This window comes from Hesperophylax consimilis, chromosome 22 (assembly GCF_061612785.1).
Source record: "Hesperophylax consimilis isolate HC1 chromosome 22, BYU_Hcon_1.0, whole genome shotgun sequence".
NCBI classification, from domain to species: Eukaryota; Metazoa; Arthropoda; class Insecta; order Trichoptera; family Limnephilidae; genus Hesperophylax; species Hesperophylax consimilis.
The window spans coordinates 16311319-16324217 of NC_142857.1; the positions used below are offsets into that span (position 1 = coordinate 16311319).

General features: G+C 36.2%; 10 non-coding genes across 10 annotated transcripts; all 10 read left to right on the forward strand.

Moving 5' to 3' along the window:
* The first annotated feature begins 227 nt into the window (after positions 1 to 227).
* Positions 228 to 346, forward strand: LOC149413128 (5S ribosomal RNA). Its single transcript, XR_016304467.1, has one exon. It is a non-coding gene; the product is annotated as a 5S ribosomal RNA (ribosomal RNA).
* Positions 347 to 1025: 679 nt separating this feature from the next.
* Positions 1026 to 1144, forward strand: LOC149413129 (5S ribosomal RNA). The gene has a single exon (XR_016304469.1). It is a non-coding gene; the product is annotated as a 5S ribosomal RNA (ribosomal RNA).
* A 687-nt stretch (positions 1145 to 1831) lies between these two features.
* Positions 1832 to 1950, forward strand: LOC149413130 (5S ribosomal RNA). Its single transcript, XR_016304309.1, has one exon. It is a non-coding gene; the product is annotated as a 5S ribosomal RNA (ribosomal RNA).
* Positions 1951 to 2625: 675 nt separating this feature from the next.
* LOC149413131 (5S ribosomal RNA) lies at positions 2626 to 2744 on the forward strand. The gene has a single exon (XR_016304470.1). It is a non-coding gene; the product is annotated as a 5S ribosomal RNA (ribosomal RNA).
* Positions 2745 to 3421: 677 nt separating this feature from the next.
* LOC149413132 (5S ribosomal RNA) lies at positions 3422 to 3540 on the forward strand. The gene has a single exon (XR_016304471.1). It is a non-coding gene; the product is annotated as a 5S ribosomal RNA (ribosomal RNA).
* Positions 3541 to 4219: 679 nt separating this feature from the next.
* Positions 4220 to 4338, forward strand: LOC149413133 (5S ribosomal RNA). Its single transcript, XR_016304472.1, has one exon. It is a non-coding gene; the product is annotated as a 5S ribosomal RNA (ribosomal RNA).
* Positions 4339 to 5025: 687 nt separating this feature from the next.
* On the forward strand, positions 5026 to 5144 carry LOC149413134 (5S ribosomal RNA). The gene has a single exon (XR_016304321.1). It is a non-coding gene; the product is annotated as a 5S ribosomal RNA (ribosomal RNA).
* A 675-nt stretch (positions 5145 to 5819) lies between these two features.
* Positions 5820 to 5938, forward strand: LOC149413135 (5S ribosomal RNA). The gene has a single exon (XR_016304473.1). It is a non-coding gene; the product is annotated as a 5S ribosomal RNA (ribosomal RNA).
* A 677-nt stretch (positions 5939 to 6615) lies between these two features.
* LOC149413136 (5S ribosomal RNA) lies at positions 6616 to 6734 on the forward strand. The gene has a single exon (XR_016304474.1). It is a non-coding gene; the product is annotated as a 5S ribosomal RNA (ribosomal RNA).
* Positions 6735 to 7413: 679 nt separating this feature from the next.
* Positions 7414 to 7532, forward strand: LOC149413137 (5S ribosomal RNA). Its single transcript, XR_016304475.1, has one exon. It is a non-coding gene; the product is annotated as a 5S ribosomal RNA (ribosomal RNA).
* Positions 7533 to 12899: the final 5367 nt, after the last annotated feature.

Consider the following 12899-nt stretch of genomic DNA (forward strand, 5'->3'; position numbering starts at 1 on the left):
TTTTTTACGTTTTTTTTAAATTTATGTATCGTCGTTATTTATGTATTTTACCATTGTTATTAATTTGAATTTTCCCTCTTCAGTTCGAGCTAAAGTGGCATCTATCGGAATATTTCATGATTTAAATCGCGCTTTCGTAGGCTGTTCACTACTCCGCTGAACGTCAAAGTTTTATAAAAATAATAAAATTATTCCAGTATAAGATTCGCATCTCAATATCAGCGTTCGCCAACGACCATACCATGTTGAACACACCGGTTCTCGTCCGATCACCGAAGTTAAGCAACATTGGGCGCGGTCAGTACTTGGATGGGTGACCGCTTGGGAACACCGCGTGCCGTTGGCCCTCTTCTTTTTTGAATTTTTTTTCAATTTTCTAAATGTTATTTAAGTATTCGGTTGTTTTTCGTCTCTCCCTAACGTTTAATTGCGTGTTGATACAGTCGTTTGGCGTTTCATCCTCCACCCCTACGTACTTAACTTACATTTTTTCAATCAATATCAGATCTGTCGGTGTAATGCACGCCTCTCCTTTTTTGCAATTGCTTTTCTATTTGTTAAATGTTATTTAGCATTTAGATGTTCTTCGTCTGTTTTTGTGATATAACCTACCCCTCCCTACCCCTACCACGTTCATAAACCTATAATTTTGTTGGGATATAATCATTTGGCGTTTCATCCTCCCTCCCTCCCTCCCTCCCTCCCTCCCTCCCTCCCTCCCTGACATAATGCATGTTTGATGAGATTATTTTGCTTACATAACACATTTAAATATAAATTGCCTAGGATTATACTATTTTTTACGTTTTTTTTAAATTTATGTATCGTCGTTATTTATGTGTTTTACCATTGTTATTAATTTGAATTTTCCCTCTTCAGTTCGAGCTAAAGTGGCATCTATCGGAATATTTCATGATTTAAATCGCGCTTTCGTAGGCTGTTCACTACTCCGCTGAACGTCAAAGTTTTATAAAAATAATAAAATTATTCTCCAGTATAAGATTCGCATCTCAATATCAGCGTTCGCCAACGACCATACCATGTTGAACACACCGGTTCTCGTCCGATCACCGAAGTTAAGCAACATTGGGCGCGGTCAGTACTTGGATGGGTGACCGCTTGGGAACACCGCGTGCCGTTGGCCCTCTTCTTTTTTGAATTTTTTTTCAATTTTCTAAATGTTATTTAAGTATTCGGTTGTTTTTCGTCTCTCCCTAACGTTTAATTGCGTGTTGATACAGTCGTTTGGCGTTTCATCCTCCACCCCTACGTACTTAACTTACATTTTTTCAATCAATATCAGATCTGTCGGTGTAATGCACGCCTCTCCTTTTTTGCAATTGCTTTTCTATTTGTTAAATGTTATTTAGCATTTAGATGTTCTTCGTCTGTTTTTGTGATATAACCTACCCCTCCCTACCCCTACCACGTTCATAAACCTATAATTTTGTTGGGATATAATCATTTGGCGTTTCATCCTCCCTCCCTCCCTCCCTCCCTCCCTCCCTCCCTCCCTCCCTCCCTCCCTGACATAATGCATGTTTGATGAGATTATTTTGCTTACATAACACATTTAAATATAAATTGCCTAGGATTATACTATTTTTTACGTTTTTTTTAAATTTATGTATCGTCGTTATTTATGTGTTTTACCATTGTTATTAATTTGAATTTTCCCTCTTCAGTTCGAGCTAAAGTGGCATCTATCGGAATATTTCATGATTTAAATCGCGCTTTCGTAGGCTGTTCACTACTCCGCTGAACGTCAAAGTTTTATAAAAATAATAAAATTATTCTCCAGTATAAGATTCGCATCTCAATATCAGCGTTCGCCAACGACCATACCATGTTGAACACACCGGTTCTCGTCCGATCACCGAAGTTAAGCAACATTGGGCGCGGTCAGTACTTGGATGGGTGACCGCTTGGGAAAACCGCGTGCCGTTGGCCCTCTTCTTTTTTGAATTTTTTTTCAATTTTCTAAATGTTATTTAAGTATTCGGTTGTTTTTCGTCTCTCCCTAACGTTTAATTGCGTGTTGATACAGTCGTTTGGCGTTTCATCCTCCACCCCTACGTACTTAACTTACATTTTTTCAATCAATATCAGATCTGTCGGTGTAATGCACGCCTCTCCTTTTTTGCAATTGCTTTTCTATTTGTTAAATGTTATTTAGCATTTAGATGTTCTTCGTCTGTTTTTGTGATATAACCTACCCCTCCCTACCCCTACCACGTTCATAAACCTATAATTTTGTTGGGATATAATCATTTGGCGTTTCATCCTCCCTCCCTCCCTCCCTCCCTCACTCCCTCCCTCCCTGACATAATGCATGTTTGATGAGATTATTTTGCTTACATAACACATTTAAATATAAATTGCCTAGGATTATACTATTTTTTACGTTTTTTTTTAATTTATGTATCGTCGTTATTTATGTATTTTACCATTGTTATTAATTTGAATTTTCCCTCTTCAGTTCGAGCTAAAGTGGCATCTATCGGAATATTTCATGATTTAAATCGCGCTTTCGTAGGCTGTTCACTACTCCGCTGAACGTCAAAGTTTTATAAAAATAATAAAATTATTCTCCAGTATAAGATTCGCATCTCAATATCAGCGTTCGCCAACGACCATACCATGTTGAACACACCGGTTCTCGTCCGATCACCGAAGTTAAGCAACATTGGGCGCGGTCAGTACTTGGATGGGTGACCGCTTGGGAACACCGCGTGCCGTTGGCCCTCTTCTTTTTTGAATTTTTTTTCAATTTTCTAAATGTTATTTAAGTATTCGGTTGTTTTTCGTCTCTCCCTAACGTTTAATTGCGTGTTGATACAGTCGTTTGGCGTTTCATCCTCCACCCCTACGTACTTAACTTACATTTTTTCAATCAATATCAGATCTGTCGGTGTAATGCACGCCTCTCCTTTTTTGCAATTGCTTTTCTATTTGTTAAATGTTATTTAGCATTTAGATGTTCTTCGTCTGTTTTTGTGATATAACCTACCCCTCCCTACCCCTACCACGTTCATAAACCTATAATTTTGTTGGGATATAATCATTTGGCGTTTCATCCTCCCTCCCTCCCTCCCTCCCTCCCTCCCTCCCTCCCTCCCTGACATAATGCATGTTTGATGAGATTATTTTGCTTACATAACACATTTAAATATAAATTGCCTAGGATTATACTATTTTTTACGTTTTTTTTAAATTTATGTATCGTCGTTATTTATGTATTTTACCATTGTTATTAATTTGAATTTTCCCTCTTCAGTTCGAGCTAAAGTGGCATCTATCGGAATATTTCATGATTTAAATCGCGCTTTCGTAGGCTGTTCACTACTCCGCTGAACGTCAAAGTTTTATAAAAATAATAAAATTATTCCAGTATAAGATTCGCATCTCAATATCAGCGTTCGCCAACGACCATACCATGTTGAACACACCGGTTCTCGTCCGATCACCGAAGTTAAGCAACATTGGGCGCGGTCAGTACTTGGATGGGTGACCGCTTGGGAACACCGCGTGCCGTTGGCCCTCTTCTTTTTTGAATTTTTTTTCAATTTTCTAAATGTTATTTAAGTATTCGGTTGTTTTTCGTCTCTCCCTAACGTTTAATTGCGTGTTGATACAGTCGTTTGGCGTTTCATCCTCCACCCCTACGTACTTAACTTACATTTTTTCAATCAATATCAGATCTGTCGGTGTAATGCACGCCTCTCCTTTTTTGCAATTGCTTTTCTATTTGTTAAATGTTATTTAGCATTTAGATGTTCTTCGTCTGTTTTTGTGATATAACCTACCCCTCCCTACCCCTACCACGTTCATAAACCTATAATTTTGTTGGGATATAATCATTTGGCGTTTCATCCTCCCTCCCTCCCTCCCTCCCTCCCTCCCTCCCTCCCTCCCTGACATAATGCATGTTTGATGAGATTATTTTGCTTACATAACACATTTAAATATAAATTGCCTAGGATTATACTATTTTTTACGTTTTTTTTAAATTTATGTATCGTCGTTATTTATGTGTTTTACCATTGTTATTAATTTGAATTTTCCCTCTTCAGTTCGAGCTAAAGTGGCATCTATCGGAATATTTCATGATTTAAATCGCGCTTTCGTAGGCTGTTCACTACTCCGCTGAACGTCAAAGTTTTATAAAAATAATAAAATTATTCTCCAGTATAAGATTCGCATCTCAATATCAGCGTTCGCCAACGACCATACCATGTTGAACACACCGGTTCTCGTCCGATCACCGAAGTTAAGCAACATTGGGCGCGGTCAGTACTTGGATGGGTGACCGCTTGGGAACACCGCGTGCCGTTGGCCCTCTTCTTTTTTGAATTTTTTTTCAATTTTCTAAATGTTATTTAAGTATTCGGTTGTTTTTCGTCTCTCCCTAACGTTTAATTGCGTGTTGATACAGTCGTTTGGCGTTTCATCCTCCACCCCTACGTACTTAACTTACATTTTTTCAATCAATATCAGATCTGTCGGTGTAATGCACGCCTCTCCTTTTTTGCAATTGCTTTTCTATTTGTTAAATGTTATTTAGCATTTAGATGTTCTTCGTCTGTTTTTGTGATATAACCTACCCCTCCCTACCCCTACCACGTTCATAAACCTATAATTTTGTTGGGATATAATCATTTGGCGTTTCATCCTCCCTCCCTCCCTCCCTCCCTCCCTCCCTCCCTCCCTCCCTCCCTCCCTGACATAATGCATGTTTGATGAGATTATTTTGCTTACATAACACATTTAAATATAAATTGCCTAGGATTATACTATTTTTTACGTTTTTTTTAAATTTATGTATCGTCGTTATTTATGTGTTTTACCATTGTTATTAATTTGAATTTTCCCTCTTCAGTTCGAGCTAAAGTGGCATCTATCGGAATATTTCATGATTTAAATCGCGCTTTCGTAGGCTGTTCACTACTCCGCTGAACGTCAAAGTTTTATAAAAATAATAAAATTATTCTCCAGTATAAGATTCGCATCTCAATATCAGCGTTCGCCAACGACCATACCATGTTGAACACACCGGTTCTCGTCCGATCACCGAAGTTAAGCAACATTGGGCGCGGTCAGTACTTGGATGGGTGACCGCTTGGGAAAACCGCGTGCCGTTGGCCCTCTTCTTTTTTGAATTTTTTTTCAATTTTCTAAATGTTATTTAAGTATTCGGTTGTTTTTCGTCTCTCCCTAACGTTTAATTGCGTGTTGATACAGTCGTTTGGCGTTTCATCCTCCACCCCTACGTACTTAACTTACATTTTTTCAATCAATATCAGATCTGTCGGTGTAATGCACGCCTCTCCTTTTTTGCAATTGCTTTTCTATTTGTTAAATGTTATTTAGCATTTAGATGTTCTTCGTCTGTTTTTGTGATATAACCTACCCCTCCCTACCCCTACCACGTTCATAAACCTATAATTTTGTTGGGATATAATCATTTGGCGTTTCATCCTCCCTCCCTCCCTCCCTCCCTCACTCCCTCCCTCCCTGACATAATGCATGTTTGATGAGATTATTTTGCTTACATAACACATTTAAATATAAATTGCCTAGGATTATACTATTTTTTACGTTTTTTTTTAATTTATGTATCGTCGTTATTTATGTATTTTACCATTGTTATTAATTTGAATTTTCCCTCTTCAGTTCGAGCTAAAGTGGCATCTATCGGAATATTTCATGATTTAAATCGCGCTTTCGTAGGCTGTTCACTACTCCGCTGAACGTCAAAGTTTTATAAAAATAATAAAATTATTCTCCAGTATAAGATTCGCATCTCAATATCAGCGTTCGCCAACGACCATACCATGTTGAACACACCGGTTCTCGTCCGATCACCGAAGTTAAGCAACATTGGGCGCGGTCAGTACTTGGATGGGTGACCGCTTGGGAACACCGCGTGCCGTTGGCCCTCTTCTTTTTTGAATTTTTTTTCAATTTTCTAAATGTTATTTAAGTATTCGGTTGTTTTTCGTCTCTCCCTAACGTTTAATTGCGTGTTGATACAGTCGTTTGGCGTTTCATCCTCCACCCCTACGTACTTAACTTACATTTTTTCAATCAATATCAGATCTGTCGGTGTAATGCACGCCTCTCCTTTTTTGCAATTGCTTTTCTATTTGTTAAATGTTATTTAGCATTTAGATGTTCTTCGTCTGTTTTTGTGATATAACCTACCCCTCCCTACCCCTACCACGTTCATAAACCTATAATTTTGTTGGGATATAATCATTTGGCGTTTCATCCTCCCTCCCTCCCTCCCTCCCTCCCTCCCTCCCTCCCTCCCTGACATAATGCATGTTTGATGAGATTATTTTGCTTACATAACACATTTAAATATAAATTGCCTAGGATTATACTATTTTTTACGTTTTTTTTAAATTTATGTATCGTCGTTATTTATGTATTTTACCATTGTTATTAATTTGAATTTTCCCTCTTCAGTTCGAGCTAAAGTGGCATCTATCGGAATATTTCATGATTTAAATCGCGCTTTCGTAGGCTGTTCACTACTCCGCTGAACGTCAAAGTTTTATAAAAATAATAAAATTATTCCAGTATAAGATTCGCATCTCAATATCAGCGTTCGCCAACGACCATACCATGTTGAACACACCGGTTCTCGTCCGATCACCGAAGTTAAGCAACATTGGGCGCGGTCAGTACTTGGATGGGTGACCGCTTGGGAACACCGCGTGCCGTTGGCCCTCTTCTTTTTTGAATTTTTTTTCAATTTTCTAAATGTTATTTAAGTATTCGGTTGTTTTTCGTCTCTCCCTAACGTTTAATTGCGTGTTGATACAGTCGTTTGGCGTTTCATCCTCCACCCCTACGTACTTAACTTACATTTTTTCAATCAATATCAGATCTGTCGGTGTAATGCACGCCTCTCCTTTTTTGCAATTGCTTTTCTATTTGTTAAATGTTATTTAGCATTTAGATGTTCTTCGTCTGTTTTTGTGATATAACCTACCCCTCCCTACCCCTACCACGTTCATAAACCTATAATTTTGTTGGGATATAATCATTTGGCGTTTCATCCTCCCTCCCTCCCTCCCTCCCTCCCTCCCTCCCTCCCTCCCTGACATAATGCATGTTTGATGAGATTATTTTGCTTACATAACACATTTAAATATAAATTGCCTAGGATTATACTATTTTTTACGTTTTTTTTAAATTTATGTATCGTCGTTATTTATGTGTTTTACCATTGTTATTAATTTGAATTTTCCCTCTTCAGTTCGAGCTAAAGTGGCATCTATCGGAATATTTCATGATTTAAATCGCGCTTTCGTAGGCTGTTCACTACTCCGCTGAACGTCAAAGTTTTATAAAAATAATAAAATTATTCTCCAGTATAAGATTCGCATCTCAATATCAGCGTTCGCCAACGACCATACCATGTTGAACACACCGGTTCTCGTCCGATCACCGAAGTTAAGCAACATTGGGCGCGGTCAGTACTTGGATGGGTGACCGCTTGGGAACACCGCGTGCCGTTGGCCCTCTTCTTTTTTGAATTTTTTTTCAATTTTCTAAATGTTATTTAAGTATTCGGTTGTTTTTCGTCTCTCCCTAACGTTTAATTGCGTGTTGATACAGTCGTTTGGCGTTTCATCCTCCACCCCTACGTACTTAACTTACATTTTTTCAATCAATATCAGATCTGTCGGTGTAATGCACGCCTCTCCTTTTTTGCAATTGCTTTTCTATTTGTTAAATGTTATTTAGCATTTAGATGTTCTTCGTCTGTTTTTGTGATATAACCTACCCCTCCCTACCCCTACCACGTTCATAAACCTATAATTTTGTTGGGATATAATCATTTGGCGTTTCATCCTCCCTCCCTCCCTCCCTCCCTCCCTCCCTCCCTCCCTGACATAATGCATGTTTGATGAGATTATTTTGCTTACATAACACATTTAAATATAAATTGCCTAGGATTATACTATTTTTTACGTTTTTTTTAAATTTATGTATCGTCGTTATTTATGTATTTTACCATTGTTATTAATTTGAATTTTCCCTCTTCAGTTCGAGCTAAAGTGGCATCTATCGGAATATTTCATGATTTAAATCGCGCTTTCGTAGGATGTTCACTACTCCGCTGAACGTGAACGTTTTATGAAAATATTAAAATTATTCTCCAACTTGTTCAGGTTCCATGATAACTCACCAAAATGTCATTTCCACAAACCTACAAAAAGTGCTATATAGTTATGAAAAGTGTTAAAACTTAAATTAGGTTAAATAGTTAGATAGGTAAGCTAATTAATCTTGTTTTTGTTTCATCACTTTTCACAACATTTTAGCACTTTTTATAGGTGTGTTGATTTGTCATTTTGACGAGTTATCCGGTTCCTCTAAATACCTTTGATTCTGGACAAGCGTAATGTTTTCCGAAATGGAGGACAGGGGGCTTAATTTCGATCTGGGTGATAACTAAATGTTATTTTTTTAATATCTTTTGTAATTTTAAAGCTTTTTTTTAAAGAATCACTTATGGTATGTAGGTTAATTTTAACATATTTACCACAGTGAGAATTCAACACACCTTTAAACAGTGATATAAAGTCATTAGAAACGATAAAAAAAATTAATTTAAAACTTACCTAACCTAACCTAACCTACTTAACCCAGTTAACCCAGTTAATAAAATTTTTGTTTCATCACTTTCCATGACTTTATATAACTATTTAAAATAGCGATGAATTATCATTTTGATGATTTATCCGGTCACCATTTACCACATGTAATTATTATTTATCCATCGCAAATCCCATCCATTCGTATATGGCAGTTGGATCTGAATTTTCCAAATCGGGAAATGTTTTATTGCTGATATGAACTCCGAGCGAAAGCGGAAGCATTTTTTTTCAGATATGAAGAAGTTTCAATTTTGAATAGCGATCTTTTTCTAGGGCGATACCTAAGCATCTCACATTCAGGAATGAACTAGAAACTTACCCTGGTTTTTAAAAATGATTCATTCATATTGAGAAGTGCATTAAAAAATCTATTAATTATCTAAAAAAATAACTTTAATCTGCAATTCGTTGGGTTTTGGACCAGTCCTCCGGGTACAAAGCCAATCTTACACCTTGGTAACAAGTAACATAAGGTTTGAATAATTGATGAAATTTGTGCACTTATGAAACGTTATTTATCTTTGTTCTAATTCAATCCTTATTCATTTTTATTATTAAAAAAAGTTTTTAGAATAAATAAATCACATATTTACGTTGAAACTTTTTTCATGTTTTCTTTTATTTTTAAATCTTTTAGTAATTCGCCAAATCTTCATTGCTCCGTACATCAGCGACTTTTGTGTATGATTTTTTTTTTAATTTTATATCTTTTACTCGTTTCAAGTGTGTGTTTTTGCTGCAGGCTTTCAAGTTTTCGTAGAAATTCAATTGATGTATAGCTATTTATTATTTTGCAGAATAAAGATAAAATGCGCAATTAAATAACATGATATTTAAATTTTTTAAATGTGCCTGATTTGGGGATATATTAATTATACTTCAGTGTAATTCTCACAGATCTATTGATGATTAAAGTTTCATGAATTTACGAATTTTGTCATTTATTTTGTGCGTTTTGGTATTATTTTTTTACCTGTGCTAGTTCTAACACGGATGTTGTCTCTCTTATGGTACGTATACATTGGCGAACCGAAACGCGAGGCAAGCCAGGAATTATGGGAAAGGAACGAAGCAACAGCAAGCTACCTTTCGCGCCGTTCGCATTTTTTGACACAATCAGTTCGAATTAAAAAAAAAAAATTTATTTATTTAATCATTTTCGGGAAATCGACAGTTTACATTTAATCAGTTTGTACATAAGTATTATAAAGTAAAATAAAAGCAATTATGGATTTCCTCCTCGTGACTTTAACCGAGACAGCATAATATGGAATAAGTTATTTAAATTATTTAAATTTGTGAGAAAGGAATACGAATTTAAAAAAATTATACAAAACAAAGATTATATATAATAAAAACAAATCCGAGTTCATTGAATCAGAGTTACTTACAACCACAGATAGATTCTATCATCGAGACATCATCGAAATCAGTATTTTTAATGATGTTTAGTAGGTTTGATAGGTACCTACCAAATACAACAGCAGAGGTCGCAAGCATAGATTGGAAAACTAAAGTATATAATAGAGAGGTGTGCAGGTTATTAGAACGATTTATTTTTGGTATTTAAGTATTTAAGATACTATCATATCACACTCTCAATCCTTATCTCGTTTCCTCAAGCTTAGACTAATGTATTTAATTTTCGGCCTTATCAGGCATTTAAATATAACATACTTTGTTCAACTGTGCAATCTCACGAATTCTGTAAGGAGTTAAGGGTGATCACCAGAGATGTGCAAAATGGGTACCCAAAACCATTTGAAATGCAATGGGTCAAAACTTTTCCATTTGAAAATGCAAAATGCAAAATGGTTTTTAGAAAAGCATTTCAAATGCAAAATGCAAAATACCTATTTTCAAAATGCATTGAAAATGCAAAATGGTTTCTCAGGTCAAACAATTAAAATAATTATAGAATTTTTAAACAATTTTGTCATTTAATAATGGACATCAATGTAAAACAAACATATTACATGATGGTAAATCCAAAAACACCACGACTACAGATTATGAAACCACAAAAATTTTGCGCGTCACTAATGTTGCCAATGTAAAAACATAGAAACTGCTATCTAACATTTAATATTACAGCGTCATGGCCCCATGTTCAGTATTTGAATCAGTATTTTTTGTAATGGTATCACTCCAGGGCTTTATTAAATATCTCTCATAGCGAGGTTGAGGACCGACTGATATTTTGGGCTTATGAAAAAAAGATGAGTGGAGATAGTAGGAAGTATGTTGCAAAAAAGCATTTAAAATGGAAAATGCATTGAGAAAAGCATTTAAAATGCAAAATGGTTTTTAGAAAAGCATTTAAAATTCAAAATGGAAAATACCCATTTTGCATTTTGCATTTCCATTTTAAATGGATTTATTTGAAATAAAGCACATCTCTGGTGATCACTACTAGTAAAATAATTACCCCTATTGAATATACGTGGAAAATGGACAATGTTGCCGAATAAATGGAGAAATGACTAGCACAAGCAGTCATTACTCATCCGACAGTAACTGGAAAAAGCAATACGTTTGTTATAGCAATAGCAATACATTTAATGTTTTCATCGGGCCCCAATGTCTAGGCTTGGTGCAAAAATAATGTACATTGAGGACATAGAAATATTTCAAACAAAATTAAAATATTTCACACTTTACATAAGCGGAAAATGTTGCTTGTGCAATGCTGGAGGACTTAGCTAGCAGTGGTTTGAACTCGCAATACATAAGTGGAAATCCAACGCATTTGTATACTCGGCTTTGTACATCTGGTCAAGCTAATATGTTTTAAATTTAAATGCAAACATTTTATATTCCACTCCCTTCACCCATACCACATACCTACTACATTCTCCAATTGGAAAAAATTCACCTGCGGCGCTCTTTCGTATTTTTGTTAAACTAACTCCTTTCGCTCTCGTCACTTAATCCAGTTGGGGAACCCCTTAAATAAAATTATGTAAAAATGTGGTTTTGTTAAATTACGAGTTTCAAAAGGGTCTTGTTAATTCCGCGCAACGCCGGGTGCATGCTAGCTTGAATATAAATATATCTAGTTTATTCTGACTACTTCATTGTTCCTTCCCTGTAAGCTCTATACAAAATACTATGTAAGCTGCCCCCCCTAACTCGGAAGCTGGCGCAATTCCATCACCATTATAAAAATTACCTCCTTAAATTAAACATAAGTGAATTTGTGTTTGAGTCTAATAATCTGCCCACGTCTGTAGTGTAGATATAGTGTATAGTGTAGTGTATAGAATAGTTAGTGTACAGTGTTCCCACATTATGGATGCGGTGAATCGCTGTGGGAGATGTTGATGACTTCTCTTTTAGAGCCGCCAGTGCGATCAGTCGTGACCCCCTTACCTGTAGAAACAGGTGTCCTATATGGGGTGACCATGGAATTTGCATCAAATGCGGGATCCATGATTTAAATTACAGTGTTTTTTTTGTCAGGTCTACAAATACAAATGAACCAATATAGGCCAAGATTGTGTTGTACCTAATTTCGTTTATTTGGAGGTATGAATAATACAGTGTATTTATTTATTTATAGTATGTATAAATACGTGCATTAAACCAAGCAGAATTAAATTTCTCAACTTGGGTAAATTTGTGTCAGATCAGGTTTAAAAAAAAATGTGAATATTGCACCAAAGTCCCAACTGCTCTCAAACGTCTGGAGCCAAGGATACTATGGCATCGCCGTGTTGTGAGGCTGATGGTATTGGGAAGGGAAAGGAGATGATAAGAGGAGGGTGGGGAAGTACTTGGCTATTCAGATCTGTTCATAAAACACGGCCATTGCCATTTCAAGCACAATAAAAATTCTGAATGTTAGTCTTTTAGTTTTCATCAGGGCGATACTGAAATACGAGTAAAACTAACTAACTTACCATCACGCCGTTTTTCCGCAGGGGTAGGCAGAGAGGACGGACCGCCAAAGAACTAGGACCTATGGACCACCTGCTGCAGCGAGAGAGTCCCTCCCTAATTGAGAATAACTCGTGTTTAGGAAGGGAAATACACAGTTTTATTAAATGCAATGAAATAGATGTTTTACGAACATTAATTATAACATATATTATGCTAACCTTAAAAAATATATGATATTCCGGGCGTAAGTTTTGAAAATGGTCCCAATTCATTATCCGTCTGATATTCACCCTCGCTTCGGCCGTAAGTTTCTCTCTCGTGTAGTATTAAGATGACCATTCA